The 16,047-nt window shown below is 41.8% G+C and overlaps 1 protein-coding gene and 1 non-coding gene across 2 annotated transcripts in view; one reads left to right on the top strand and one right to left on the bottom strand.

Annotated features, from left to right (window-relative positions):
- Positions 1–16,047, top strand: part of PBX3 (PBX homeobox 3) — a 217,042-nt gene that overhangs the window by 93,315 nt on the left and 107,680 nt on the right.
- Positions 13,119–13,256, bottom strand: LOC119927525. The gene has a single exon (XR_005450520.1). It is a non-coding gene; the product is annotated as a small nucleolar RNA SNORA7 (small nucleolar RNA).

The raw sequence follows: 16,047 nt of genomic DNA, 5'->3' as shown, positions 1-16,047 counted from the left end.
CATACTAATCTACTAAAGGAGCAAATTTTAGAGTAAAACTAGTTTCTTTTATTGTCACATCTCCAAACTATCATTTCTGTCATAAAAAGCACAGCCTTGTTTCTTGAGGCCCTCAGTATTTTAATTTCTAATTTGAGAGCGTTTTCTTAACATCATTCTTATCTTTTTGGTTTCAATTGAGTACAAGCTTATGAATGAGAAAGAAGATTCTCACTTCTTTAGCTTGCTTACTTTCCTACCTAAAAAGAACTTTGTGGGGGGACAAGAAAGATAAAAAAAATGTTAGAAGAGTCATTAGACCAACCATAGACAGATTTTATACAGCGTGGCTTAGTGGAAAGAGCGCGGGCTTGGTAGTAAGAGGTCATGGGTTCTAAACCCGGCTCTGCTGCTTGTCAGCTGTGTGACTTTAGGCAAGTCACTTAACTTCTCTGGGCCTCAGTTACCTCATCTGGAAAATGGGGATTAAGACTGTGAGCCCCATGTGGGACAACCTGATCACCTTGTATCTACCCCAGCGCTTAGAACAGTGCTTTGCACATAGTAAGCCCTTAACAAGTACCATTATTATTATTATTATTTGATGTTATACTGTACTCTCCCAAGTACCTGTACGGTGCTGTGCACACAATAAGTGTTCAATAAATACGATTAATAGTAATAATGTGCTAATTTTTTTAAAGGTACTTGTTAAGCGCTTTCTATGTTCCAGGCACTGTACTAAGCACTGGGGTAGATACAAGATAATCAAGTTGGACATGGTCTCTGACTCACATGGTCCTCACAGGAGAGAAGAGTGTTTGGTTCCCATTAATTAATAATGGTGGCATTAAGTGCTTACTATGTGCCACGCACTGTTCTAAGCGCTGGGGTCGATACAAGGTAATCAGGTGGTCCCACATGGGGCTCACAATCTTAATCCTTGTTTTACAGATGAGGTAACTAAGGCACAGAGAAGTGAAGTGACTTACCCAAAGTCACACAGCTGACAAGTGGCAGAGGCAGGATTAGAACCCATGACCTCTGACTCCCAAGCCTGTGCTCTTTCCACTGAGCCATGCTGCTTCTGTATTAATTAATTAATATCCTAATGAGGTAACCGAGGCACAGAGAAGTGAAGTGACTTGCTTGACGTCACTCAGCGGGCAAGTGGCAGATGTAGGATTAGAACCCAGGTCCTCTGACTCCCAGCCCGTGCTGTTTTCCACCAGTCCATGCTAACATGTAGACTTTGGGGCCTGATCACAGTCATGTTGGCTCCGTACCAAATGCCAGTCTCCCATTGAGCTTAGGTCTCAAAATATTTGTCTGTTGCTGCCTTAACCAGTTTGAGAAATACTAAAATAGAAGTAAATTTCTTTTATGACATCACTTTCAGAAATTCTCCGTTGCCTTACCTGAAGAATTGTGTACTAGCATGAACTCTGTTTTCCTCCACCAGATCAATCAATCAATCAATCAATCGTATTTATTGAGCACTTACTGTGTGCAGAGCACTGTACTAAGCGCTTGGGAAGTACAAGTTAGCAACATATAGAGACAGTCCCTACCCAACAGTGGGCTCACAGTCTAAGAGGGGGAGACAGAGAACAAAACCAAACATACTAACAAAATAAAATAAATGGAATAGATATGTACAAGTAAAATAAATAGAGCAGTAAATATGTACAAACATATATACATGTATACAGGTGCTGTGGGGAAGGGAAGGAGGTAAGATGGGGGGATGGAGAGGGGGACGAGGGGGAGAGGAAGGAAGGGGCTCAGTCTGGGAAGGCCTCCTGGAGGAGGTGAGATCACTTCATCTTGCCTGGATCTGATTGCTCCAGCACTTAGAACAGTGTTGGGCACATAGTAAGCACTTAACAAGTACCATTATTATTCTGTTAGCCACAGTCGCATTGGCCCATTTGGCAAAGAGGTGGTGGGCTTTCCACTGCTTAATTGGAGCCCACAAAAGGGTCAGGTTCCTTCTCTGCAGAAGGGAAACCTTTCTGACCTTATGTGAACAAAGTATCTGGGGAAAGTTTGAAAATACTTTAGAAGAGCATCCTCTTGGCGTATTCTTCTGGGAAATATGGAAAATTTAGCCTTGCTGGTTAGATGAATAGTTTGGAACACACTCTAGTTTCTGTGACCCTCACTTCAATCCTGACAGTGCTTCTAAATATTCTTTAGCCTCTTGACTAGTCATTAGTCTACTAACCTTAATATAACACTCTTGTAAAGCATTAGACTTTTAGACTGTGAGCCCACTGTTGGGTAGGGACTGTCTCTATATGTTGCCAACTTGTACTTCCCAAGCGCTTAGTACAGTGCTCTGCACACAGTAAGTGCTCAATAAATACGATTGACTGATTACTGAAACACATTTTCCAAACCTCGCCTACCAGCTCCTTTAGCAATCCACCTTGTCAAGTTTTCTAACATGTTTTATGCTCTTGGGATTGTCAGTTCTGGGGAGTAGGTATCTGGTTGATCTCTATTAGGAATTTTAAATCCTTGCCTGGTTTGAAGTCCATAGAGATCCATAGTAAAAGGTTGAAAGATTCGAGAGTCTCGCAAATGGCAGCGGTTCAAGGAAGACAGACTCTGTAGCTTTACCTTCTCAGGACTGAGGCACAATTCTGTGTTTGGAATATAAGCTAGGGCTGGCAACAGGAGTTGAAGATGGGATAATTGCCTCTTCCTTATACAGCATTATCACAATTGCCAGGCTCATATATTTGAGCTGAACCCAGGTAATTAGAAGTCTTTATTGGCCTTCAACCCAATACCATTATAATGCTGTTTTTGGACAGTAATTAGTGAGAAGTGCTACCAAAGAACACTTTTAATAATTGTTCCAGAGGGGCAGCATGGCCTAGTAGAAGGAGAATGGAACTGGAAGTCTGGGGTTCTATTTCAGGGTTTGCCATTTGCCTGCTCTGTGGTCTTGGGCAAGTCCCTGAACTTCTTCATGCCTTAGTTTCCTAATATGTAAAATGGAGGTAAAAATCCTTTTTTCTCTTCCACTTAGACTGTTAGCCTCATGTGGGGCAGAGATTTTGTTTGATCTGATTGCCTTCTGTCTTCCCCAACGTTTAGCACAGTGCTTGGCACATAGTAACAAATGCCATCAACATCATTATTATTCTTATTCGTTGTTTCCAGATATGAAGGGGATGTTTCTACCAACTCTGTTCATTCATTTATTCATTCATTCAGTCATATTTCTTGAGTGCTTACTGTGTGCAGAGCACTGTACTAAGCACTTGGGAAGTACAAATTGGCAAATTATATTATATTAGTTATACTCTCTCAAGCACATAGTACAGTGCTCTGCACACAGTAAGCGTTCAATAAATACCATTGATTGATTGCCTGTTCTTTGTCTCCAGCTATCAAATCTGATCCCGGTGCCCATCATTTTTTGACTATACTACTGTAGTAGTTTCTTCACTGGTCTCCCTGCTTTCCGCCTCTCCTCTCTCCAGTTCCTACTTGAGTCTTCTGCTGCCTGGATCATCTTCCTGACATTTCATTCTACCGACATCTCTCCACTTCTCAAAAATCTTCAGTGGTTACACATTTCTCACCGTGACTGACTTTGAGGCACTCCATCAGTGATCTCTTTCCCTCTTTCTATCCACTCTCTTCTCCCACTACCCCCAGCAAGCGCTCTATCCCTCCCAAGCTCACCTTCTCACTGTGCCTCATTCCTGACTCTCCTGCCTCAGACACTTGATTCATACCCTTTCTCTTACTTTCACCCCCTCTTCCCTGCAAATCTCCCAGAACTCAGCTGCCCGATCTTCACAGCCCTTCTGAGTCCCCTCCTCCAGGAAGTTTTCCCTAGTGAATTTTCCTTCTTCTCAGTTGATAGCCACTCAACTATCCCGCAGAACTTTTGCACCTCCTCAACACTTGTGCACTCACAACCTCCCATAGGACTTAACACTCATCAGTTTATATACTCTCCTATTTAAGCACTTCTTCCTCATGCCTGGTAGCATGTGTTGAAGGTAAAGCGGAATAGGACTCCAGTACAAGAATAAGGGCCAGGTCACCTGTTCTGGTTTGACTAGTTTCAAAGCAGACCTTTCTCGGGTTTTTGTTCCTGAGCCACCTGGCCCGAAGAATCCATGGCGGCCCGGGGACTGGCCTGCTTCTCCCCAGCTTGCATGCCAAGGAGTGGACAAAACTGTGTCCAACCCGATTTGCTTGTGTCTACCTCAGTGCTTAGTACAGTGCCTGGCACAGAGGAAGCGCTTAACATGTAAGCTTGTTGAGGGCAGGTAATATGTCTGTTTCCCAAGCACTTATTACAGTGCTCTGCACACAGTAAACACTCAATAAATATGATTGAATGAATGAAGTACAACAGTTATTGATGCGACAGCAGTCCCTGTCCAAAGCTTCGGTATGGAGCCTGAGCTGCAGGGGTGCCAGGCAACCAGGCGACGACCAGCACTGCCGTTTGTGGCCGCGCAAGCCAGCATGGCTCAGGCAGGGTGCGAGGGCCACTCTGGGTTGAATGCCAGCCTGCATTCCTCTGGCTCCGTCTTTTAACCAGCAAGACATGCCCTCCAGCTCAGCCTGGGCACTGAGACAGCACCTCCTCTAAATCCCTTGGCCCTGCCCCAAAGGAGTTTATTTTTTTTAAAATCTTTCACACCTATATGTAAATTATTTTTTGACTTGTTTCCCCCACTAAACTGTAAAGGCAAGTATTGTGCCTTCTCCCATGCATTTAGTTTGGTGCTCTGCACAGTGTAGGTGTTCATTAAATCACTCTATCAGTGGTATTTATTGAGTGCTTACTATGCACAGAGCGCCATTCTAAGCACTTGGGAGAGTACAGCAGAATTAGCGAACACATTCCCTACCCATAACGAGCCTACAGTCTAGGAGACGGTAATCAAATACTCTTGATTGACTGGTTCCCATGTAAAGTGTCAATTCCTCAAGAAGAATTATGGTATAGCTTGGTGGGGGGGCCTCGTGCAATGTGTTCAGCAATAAACCCGTACACTCCAAAAGTAGAATCTACTCAAACTGTGGACCCATGAAACCCGTTTTGCCGTCCACAGAATGTGGGTGTATTTGTGTGTATTTAGCATAAAAGATAATAGAAACCATAAACAACCTGTAACTGCTTCCATCACTGTGTTGACTACATGAACCTATAGGTATAAAATGGCATAAATACAAGTAGTGTGTACAGTAGATGCTGCTATGGTCCATCATGTCATTAATATGCGTTTCAGAAATACCCTAAGTACATATTTACACCATAGTTCCTAATGGCTCCAAAGAAGCCATTTGAATTGTCAGGTTATTAATCTGTGTTTTTAATGGTTTTATCTGTTGGGTAAATACGGTGGCTAAGACACTTTTAAAAATATGTATTTGCAGTTGATCATTATGATGTAAGTATATTTGGGGGATTTTTGAAATGCATATTTATGTCACAGAAAACTGTAGCATTATGTCATTAATATGTGTTTCCCTAAAACATAATAAATGTTTTCTATGATGATACCTAATGGCTCCCAAGGAGCTCTCAGGCTTGTCAAGTCATTAACATGGTTTTTTTTCCCTTTTTATAGTCTGGTCCTTAAATATTTTTGGTTAGGTCTTGACTGTATCTTCAAAGCCTTAGCCTCTTAATTTTAGTCAACTCCACAATCTTTCAAATAAGAAATGTTAGTTGGTTTTTCTTCCAAAATATATCTTGCTCAAGAGGGAAAATGCATAATAGAAATTGGTGGCCAAATTGTAGTAAAAAATATTGTCACAAGTTTCGTGCAACACGAATTTTAAAGTTGATTGAAATGATTTCCTTATTCCACCTCTTGTACTGAAGAGAGCACAGGCATAGCCAAACAATGGGAGGTTCAGGCCACGTGGGACCGTATGTGCCCTTGATTTGAGTGTGTGATTCCCACCAACGTCAAAAGGAGTTTTTCATTGGCAGCCTGAGGGGAGAGCATGATATGTTATGCCTAAGTACACAGGGAAGGTGGTTAAAGAATATCAGCCAGAATTGTTGAATTATAAATTTGTTTGGTATCGAGCCTTTTTCTGAAAATGTTAAACTCCTAGGATTAACCATGATCCGAAACAGAGAGCATCGTTTTCCGTTAGTCATGCATATCTTTTACTGGGAAAATCCTACCATTTGAGAGCAGAACTATTTATATGATATTCTGCAATTAGGTGAAGACAATTTGAACGTGAATTTTCACATTTTTTTTCCCTCATTCTATACTTTTAAACCACAAGTCTAAAAAAATTTAGTTATTAGTCCGGGGGAATCAGGTGGCACAGAACTCCCCCGCCCCAACTCTTATTGATTACAGATGCAAAAATAAACCTGTGAATTAACTTTAAGGCTTGTAAAAACTAGAAATAAAACTCTTGCAGAAAATCAACATTCTAAATCATGCTAAGTCTCTTCCTATTTTGCTCATCCTCTAGCAGGGCATTGACAAAAATATGAAATTGATTTGGTTGAAGGGTGTTAAAGAGCCGACAGCCAAATGTCACAAACAATGAATGGCTGCAGTGTTGAAAAAATCAATAGGGAGGTTAAAGCTGGTCCTGTGAAAGACTTGGCAGACTGCTCTGTTCCAGGAAGATATCTGTCTTCTGGCCTTGGTTGCATGATCAAAAGGAAAACTTGATAGGTTTAATGAAGGGAGATACTGTAAAACTGACAACAGAAATATAGACACTGTGGTAAACTGCAGTGCACATCAGTGAGTGGAGCTATTAGATACATTTTTCAGTCTGAAAAAATATTTATAGGTAAAGATGTCAAAAAATATTAACACATCCTTTTTCTTTTTCATTGCCTCTCCAATCAGTAAGCGTATTCATATGAGGGGAATAGAGGTTTACATTGTGCGTAATTGTACAATGAAAGAACAAAGGTATATGCTGAAATAATTAGTGTGTTAATTGGTTAGTCCTGGTGCTTCCTAATCATCGCACAGGAAAGCTAAAATTCTAAAGGTAAAATCAAAGCTCTCCATTTTTCTGAAAAAGCTTTTCTGGGAATAATGAAAGATAAAATAGGAATATAAGTCAGCCAGTGTCTTCTCTCTGAAAAGACAAGAGCCCCATCATTGAAAACCACGGTGGGATTTATGATTCATTAGTCCATCCCACAGGCCAAGTGAAGGTGTTTTTTAGAAGCTTCATATTTCAGATTTGTAGTGATAAATAGTATTTTGGCTTAAAAAATACTAGTGCGTAGTGTTCTGCATAGAAATCATAATTTTGAAGTCTTCCAGTTTGAGAGATGTAATAATCTTGAAATTCTTGGTCATTCATAAAGGCAGTTCTTTCAGTTCCCCTGCCCCATCCAAGACCTGGCAACATTTTGCATCCCTTTATTATACCTTGATTTGGACCTTACACTGAGAGTACTGCTCCTCCACGCAAGGTGTAGTCCTAAACCCACAAATTCCAGAAAGTGCTAAGATGTCACCTTGAGAGCATATTGTGTATATACATGTGTGTGTGCAAATCTATAAACACATTTATATATTGCTTCAGCCTGGCTTGTACCATCCAGGAAACTGTTTTGTGTCCATGTTGGCCGTCATCATTCAGTCAGTAGTGGTAGTCTCGTTTGTGTGTGTGTGAATGTGTGTGTGTGTGTGTGTGTGTGTGTGTATGTGTTTAAGAAAAATGAACTCATTAGTTCAAAACTCCCAAATGCCACATTCAGCTCAAACAGTGAAGATGATAACCTGTTAAAAAAAAAAAAGGGAGGGGGGGGAAAGAGAAAGAAATCTGGCAGATTTTCTGCAAGTGGACGTTGTAATAAAAATGCCCCCTACTTTGTTGGGATGGTATTTGGAGGGCTGCTGCCATATGTTACTTTCCTTTTTCTCTGGGATTATGCCATCATTATTGCTGATAAAAGCTGTTTACTGCCTTGGCAAAGACACGATGCTTGGAGCAGTTTGGAAACCGCCATTCAGTTTACAGAAAAGTTCATTTAGTGCCAGATGCTAGGATCCTGGGTCTTTGTTATCTTTTCCCATTATCGGGTTCATTCATTGTCTGGTTCCCCTTTTTTATTTACAATAGCATTTTGCTTTGGTTTACATTCATTTTATTTCAAGTAGGTAACACAGTTGGTTATCGAAATGAATGTTTCTTGCATGATTCTGAAAATTGGGCAGTTTCCCTTTCAGGACCGTTAACTGTTTCTGGAATAGGAAGTAACGTTTTCTGGGAGATTCTGATTCTGGAAGACCCCAAATTCCTGGCTCTTTAGTGCCAAACTACACCAAGCTAAAGAACCGCATTCATTTTCTTGGATAAGCTATGGTGAATGCTGATGAAAATCTTGCAAAACATTGAAAGAAGTCTGTGAAGTTGGTCTGGTGTGTCACATTGTCCAAAGAAGCAATTGAACTCTGTGTATGAAATAAAAATTTTAAAAGTACAATAAAATAGCAAACTTATTATGTGCACCAAATGGTATTATTCTTCCTGATGTTGCGGTTTATGGTCTCTTAGTGGGAGTCTACCAACCAACCAATCAGTTCTATCTATTATGTGCTTACTGTGTGCAGAGCACTTTACTTGGGAAACCACACTACATTAGAATTGGCAGAACCATACCTTTTTTTGAATGGCATTTGTTAAGAGTTTACTATGTGCCAGGCACTTTACTAAGCGCTGGGGTAGATGCAAGCCGATTAGATTGAACACAGTCCATGTCCCACGTGGGACTCAGAGTCTTAATCCCCATTTTACAGATGAGGTAACTGAGACACAGAGAAGTTAAGTGACTGGCCCAAGGTCTTACAGCAGATAAGTGGTGGAGCCGGCATTATAACCCACGTCCTTCGTGCTCCCAGGCCCTTGCTCTATCCGCTAGGCCACACTACTTCTCACAGCCCACAAGCAACTTACAGTCTAAAGAGGGGAGAACAGACATTAAAATAAATTACAGATAAGGGAAATGGCAGAGAGTGTTTGTTAGATTATGTATTTAAGCGCTGTGAAGCTGAGGGTGGGGTAAATACTGAGTGCTTAAGGGGTACAGCCCCGAGTTCATAGGCAACGTAGAGGGGAGGATGGGGAGGGGAAATAAGGGCTTAGCCAGGCAAAGCCTTTTTGGAGGAAATGCGATTTGAGGAGGACTTTGAAAGCGGGGAGAGCAGTGGTCCATCGTTATGAGGAGAGAAGGAGTTACAGGCCTGGGAGGGCGTGGGCAAGAGGTTGGTGGCTAGACAGACAAGATCAATGTGCAGTCCTTGGCTCCAACTGCTATTTAAAGATGTTTTAGAATCAGTTCCAAATTTAGTTATTGTTCTAAGGACTTCTTTTGGGTTTTCACTTCAATTTGGGATCTTTTATTGAAGGTTTTTTTTATTATTATTATTTACAAGAGATGAAGCTACAGAGATTAGGTTGGCATTAGAGGAGCTAAGTGTGCCGGCTGGTTTGTTTAAGGAGATTAGCGAGGTAAGGTAGGAGTGGGAGAGCTAACTGAGTGCCTTAAAGCCTGTGGTAAAGAGTTTCTGTTTGATACCGAGGTGGATGGGCAACCACTGGAGGTTCTTGAAGAATGGGGTGTAAGTTAAGTGTTCAGTTAGATATATCATTTTTAGACTGTGAGCCCACTGTTGGGTAGGGACTGTCTCTATATGTTGCCAATTTGTACTTCCCAAGCACTTAGTACAGTGCTCTGCACACAGTAAGCACTCAATAAATACGATTGATGATGATGATTGATCTTCAGTTGTTATTTGCTGGGACAATTCATTCCTCTGATATTTTTAGAATTTTAGGTAGAATGTGAAAATGCCTTGAAAAGCTTGTCCGCTCGAACTTAAACATATAGATTATCATTGAACAAGTTTTTAGTCTGGTCTTTGAAAGCCACTTGGATATTCTTTTGGCTCTGAACTCGTAATGGACAGAATTTTAGGTTTTGCTTTTAGTCAAGCTTTAGGGAGATCATTACATTTTGTAGGTCCTCACATTCAAAAATCATGAAGCCTTTTCAAAGATACATATTCAGAATCTTTGTTATTGCTTTTCCAAGTTGTTGCCTATGATGAAATCCATCAGTTACTTTAGAGAAGCAGCGTGTCTCAGAGGAAAGAACATGGACTTTGGAGGCAGAGTCGTGGGTTCAAATTGCAGCTCTGCCAATTGTCAGCGTTGTGCCTTTGGGCAAGTCACTTAACTTCTCTGGGCCTCAGTTACCTCATCTGTAAAATGGGGATTAAGACTGTGAGCCCCCCATGGGATAACCTGATCACCTTGTAATCTCCCAAGTGCTTAGAACAATGCTTTGCACATAGTAAGTGCTTAATAAATGCCATCATTATTATTATTATTATTGAGTGCTTAAATGGGTGCAGAGTACTGTACTAAGTGCTCAAAGGAAGATCAAATAAGCATTGTAGTCATAAAACAAATATCAGAATTATGCAGAGCCAAATGATTTATCATATAAGGACCCTTAATCAAGATCATTTGTTGGAGAATGTCCTCATCTTGGTTTGCAACCATTTAATGACTTGACTCGTTATTTTATGCTACATAGCAATCAATGAAGGTCTCACTAAATAATTTGTAGTCAGTCCATGATTCCAAGCAACTCTTTCCTCCCACTAACTGGTTGTGGAAACGACAGGAATAGAGTGGCTATATCTCAGCAGGAAGCTAAGAATACTACTACATTTTCTGTCTATATAGCTTTGAATTCAGAAGCAGGTCACACATCTGCATAATAAACCAAAAAAAATGCAATTCGTTAGATTGTAAGCTCCTCGAAGGTAAGGAAAATGTGTTTTTCCTTTTGTTGTACTCCTCCCAATGCTCTACACTCAGTGGGCCCTCATTAAATACCATTATTTGATAATGAACTCTTTGTGAGGTATAGAAACCCCTGACACACATATAGTCAGGGAGGTGCTTTAGGTGTCACTATAACACAGTACTTCAGAAACCTGCCTCAGCAAATGTTTTTGGTGCCATGCATAGGAAAATAACAGCTCGAAGCATCTGAGGGAAACAGCATCCATTTTGTTCATCACTCTAATGTAAATTGTAACAATATTGTTTTTAAATCATTATTTTAGGTTCCTATGCCTGAAAGGCCCTCTATGCCTAACAAAGGCCCCCAAGTCCTCAATTCAATCAACGATGCACCCAAAACCTGAGGCTTCAAAATCCTATGTTGATACAGTTGAATGCACTGATCCACTTAGTTGCTTCTGGTTGCATTTACAAATGTGATATAGTGTATATTAGCATATATAGGAGGTATAGGCGTGTATATATATGAGTACCTCCTTGTTTTTCTGAGAAGAAAACTTTCAGCACGAACTCTACAACAAAGATTGTGTATTTATATGCAAATTACATAGAAAAATATTTGAAATTGATGCTGAAAACTCATTTTGAGGCTGCATAATGATGAAATAAATAGCACACGGGTGTGTTAGTTCATGTCTAGATTTTTAGTATGTTTAATTGGAAAATGTATGCTACAAATTCAAAATCCCCTGAGATTTCTGAGTACTGAAGGTTATCTTGGGAACATACATAGTTGTCCTTCATTCTCCAAGAAGACGCTCCTGATGGTGAATTTCACCCCTGATGTGTGTGGGTGACTGAAAGGGCAATATGGCACCCACAGACTCGGTAGCATTGTGTGCACAAAATGTTTGGGCCTTATTGTGTCGTTCTGTTTGATGTTTGTAATGCCTGGCACTGTTTTTGCTTTTGCCTCCTTATCTCTGGACCCATCCAAACTTCTGCTCAAAAAGAACCTCTCCTGTCTTGTAGTTCAACTTAATGATGCTAATGGTCATTGTTGAGCTCTTACTCTGTATATGATAATCAGATTGGACACAGTCCCTGTCCCACGTGTGGCTCAGTCGGAGGGAGACTTAGAGTTGCAGATGCTCATCTGCAGTTGACTCCCAAAGTTCAGCCGGGATGCAGCGTTGCCCAAAGCTTTGTTTTACTGTATCCTGAAAGTGATTCCGCTGTTCCCCTTGCTTTCCGCTGCCCAGTTTCAGTTCACCATACAGCAGCTGTATGTGTTCCTGCTGTCTTTCATGCTCCTCACAGTGGAACATATATACTTATTTATATAAATCATTATTTTGTATATTAGCTTCATTTGTAACATCTGCAGCTACTCCTGTGCTCTTGGTTTGAACTGGATTTGAAAGAAGTGTCTGGGTGGAGGAAAGTGCTTAGCTTTTAGCTGCTTTAATCCCTAAACTGCCTTCTAGACTGTGAGCCCGCTCTTCTAGACTGTGAGCCCGCTGTTGGGTAGGGACTGTCTCTGTGTTGCCGACTTGAACTTCCCAAGTGCTTAGTACAGTGCTCTGCACACAGTAAGCGCTCAATAAATATGATTGATTGATTGATTATTCATTCCCTCTGAAGCTCTGTCTCATGAAAACATCAAATGAAGAGTTAGGTCTGAGCACAAAGTATCAGCATGGCTCAGTGGAAGGAGCACGGGCTTTGGAGTCAGAGGTCATGGGTTCAAATCCCGCCTCCGCCACATGTCTGCTGTATGACATTGGGCGAGTCACTTAACTTCTCTGAGCCTCAGTTCCCTCATATGTAAAATGGGGATTAAGACTGTGAGCCCCACGTGGGACAACCTGATCACTTTGTATCCCCCCAGCGCTTAGAACAGTGCTTTGCACATAGTAAGCGCTTAACAAATGCCATCGTTATTAATTGGTGGTATTGCACGCTTAACATACTAAGCACTTGGGAGAGTATAATACAGCCGAGTTGGTAGACATGATCTCTGCCCACAAGGAGTTTACAGTCTCCAATCACGTATAGTCTGCAGTCACACAGTAGAGGCCAAAGTGTGCTTTTGATAATTTTGCTAGTTTGTTGCTGTTGTCTTATGCTGTCGAGTCGTGTCCGACCCATAGCGAAGCCATGGACACATCTCTCCCAGAACGCCCCACTTCCATCTGCAGTCGTTCTAGTGGTGTTTCCATAGAGTTTTCTTGGTAAATATATGAAAGTGGTTTACCACTGCCTCCTTCCGCGCAGTAAACGAGTCCCCACCCTCGACTCTCTCCCATGCCGCTGCTGCCCAGCACAGGTGAGTTTTGACTTGTGGCAGATTGCCTTCCACTCACTAGCCACTGCCCAAGCTAGGAATAGAACGAGTAGGTCTCTGTTTGACTCTCCCTCCCATAGTCGAGACTGGTAAAGTACTGGAAACTCTCCAGGTGTGACCCTGAGGGGGGTTTGCTAGTTTAGATTTAGTTTGATAACAGTCCAAAACAGACCTCAGTGATGTTCCTTTGAGTAGCTGAGTTTAAATGAAGGACTAAAGGATTCACATCTCCTCCAAGAGGCCTTCCCAGGCTAAGCCCCACTTGTCCTCATCTCCCACTCCCTTCTGTGTCTAGCTGACTTGCTTCCTTTGCTCTACCCCCACCCCAGCCCCACAGCACTTATATATACATCTGTAATTCTATTTGTATTGATGTCTGTCTCCGCCCCTCTAGACCGTGAGCTCATTGTGGGCAGCGAATGTCACTGTTTATTGTTGTATTGTACTTTCCTAAGTGCTTAGTACAGTGCTCTGCACGCAGTATGCGCTTAATAAATATGAATGAATGAATGCCCACCTACTTGCTCATTGTACTCCATGTCCCAAGCAGGAACATGACTGGTATCATCACCATCATGAACAATGGTATTTGAGTGCTTACTATGTGCAGAGTACTGTACTAAACCTTGGGAGAATCTTCCTGCTTCCCTGTCCACAAGGAGCTTACAGTTTAGAGGGGGAAACAGACATTAATATAAATAAAAAAATTTGTGGTATATAATTCATAGATATGTACAGCTGAGAGACTGTTCTGCATAAGTCTCTATATGTTGCAAACTTGTACTTCCCAATCGCTTAGTACAGTGCTCTGCACACAGTAAGCACTCAATAAATATGATTGAATGAATGAATGAATGTCACTAGTACTAAAATTAATTCCTCTGGGCCTAGTCTTGGTTCAGGACTGAGGCTCATTCATCACTCCTGTATGCTCCTTGTGGGCAGGGACTGTGTCTACCAACTCTATTGTTCTTTTCCAAGCTCTTAGTAGAGTGCTTTGTATAAGCACTCACTAAATACCAGTGGTTGATCGATTGATACTCCATCCAGTATGCTCCACCAAGTAGAAAAGGTAAACATTTATGGAGCCACTTAGTTTGGTTTGGTGTCGGCATGTATGCCTGACCGTCAGATACAATACTGATTTTGGTATTTGTGAAGCGTTTACTATGTGCCAAGCACTGTTCTAAGTGCTGGGGGAGATACAAGGTAATCAGGTTGTCCCACATGGGGCTCACAGTCTTCATCCCTATTTTGCAGGTGAGGGAACTGAGGCACAGAGAAGTGAAGTGACTTGCCCAAAGGCACACAATTGACTAGTGGCGGAGCCGGGATTAGAACCCACAACCTCTGACTCCCAATCCTGGGCTCTTTCCACGGAGCTACGCTGCTTCTCTGGATACTATGAGAAGCAACGTGTCATATTGGATAGAGCACAGGCCTGGGCATCAGAAAGTCATGGGTTTTAATCCTGGCTGCACCACTTGTCTGCTGTGTGACCTTGGACAAGTCAGTTCACTTCTCTGTGCCTCAGTTGCCTTATTTGTAAAATGGGGATTGAGATGGTGAGCCCCACATGGGACAGGGACTGTGGCCAACTCGATTTACTTGTATCAGCCCCAGTGCCTAGAACAGTGCCTGGCACATAATAAGCGCTTAACAAATACCATCATTATTATATCCCTTATTTCCCCTATCCTCTCTCCACCCTCCCCTCCGCATCGACTATGCACTTGGCTTTGTATCCCTTAAACACTTTCACACTCACTCCAGCCCCACAACGCTTATGTAAATATCTTTACACTCTAGACCATTTCCCCTATCTATAATTTATTTTAATGTCTGCCTCCCCCTGTAGACCACATGCTCCTTGTGGGCAGGAATCACCTATACTTTTCCCAATGGTTTAGTATAGTGCTTTACACAGAGTCAGGACTCAAAAAGCACCATTGATTGATTTGAGGAATTTACTACCCCCAGCCCTTGCTTAAGGTAATGGAGCATCAGACAAAAGGAAAGGACGAGCTATGCAGAGCCACCAGCACTCCTGGAGAGCAGTAGGTAATACTGATGGTATTTGTTAAGCGCATACTATGTGCCAGGCACTGTACTAAGTGCTGGGGAGGATACAAGCAAATCAAGTTGGCCACAGTCCTTGTCCCATGGGGGGCTCACCGTCACAATCCCTGTTTTACAGATGAGATAAGTGAGGCACAGAGAAACAAAGTGACTTGCCCAAGGTCACAGAGGTGGCCACAAGTGGCAGAATTGGGATTAGAACCCATGACCTTGTCCCCCTCTCCATCCCCCCATCTTACCTCCTTCCCTTCCACACAGCACCTGTATATATGTATATATGTTTGTATATATTTATTACTCTATTTATTTATTTATTTATTTATTTTACTTGTACATATCTATTCTATTTATTTTATTTTGTTAGTATGTTTGGTTTTGTTCTCTGTCTCCCCCTTTTAGACTGTGAGCCCACTGTTGGGTAGGGACTGTCTCTATATGTTGCCAGCTTGTACTTCCCAAGCGCTTAGTACAGTGCTCTGCACATAGTAAGCACTCAATAAATACGATTGATTGATTGATTGACCTGACTCGCGGCCAGTGCTGTATCCACTACAAAATGAAGCACACTTCTTGGCCATTCCGGGGGCGGGAAGGGGGGCACGCATGAGGATTGCCTTCTCGCAGGCCGATATCCATATCTCTGCAGACTCAAACTGCTTTCAGCAGAAATTTACATTAAAAAGAATTAATTGCAGATTTCCTGTTTGTCAGATTTAGAATGAGGCTGCTTCCATTTGTGCCATTAAGAAACATATAGATTCAGGATGTTTTTGTAAATGAAAATTGTTTTTTCCCTGGACAGCCTTGATGACTGAGTGAATTTACTTTTAGGTCCACAAATG

Source organism: Tachyglossus aculeatus, chromosome 4, assembly GCF_015852505.1.
Source record: "Tachyglossus aculeatus isolate mTacAcu1 chromosome 4, mTacAcu1.pri, whole genome shotgun sequence".
Lineage (NCBI taxonomy): Eukaryota > Metazoa > Chordata > Mammalia > Monotremata > Tachyglossidae > Tachyglossus > Tachyglossus aculeatus.
The sequence above is the reverse complement of the archived record's forward strand: the minus strand, read 5'-3'. Positions and strand labels throughout refer to the sequence as shown.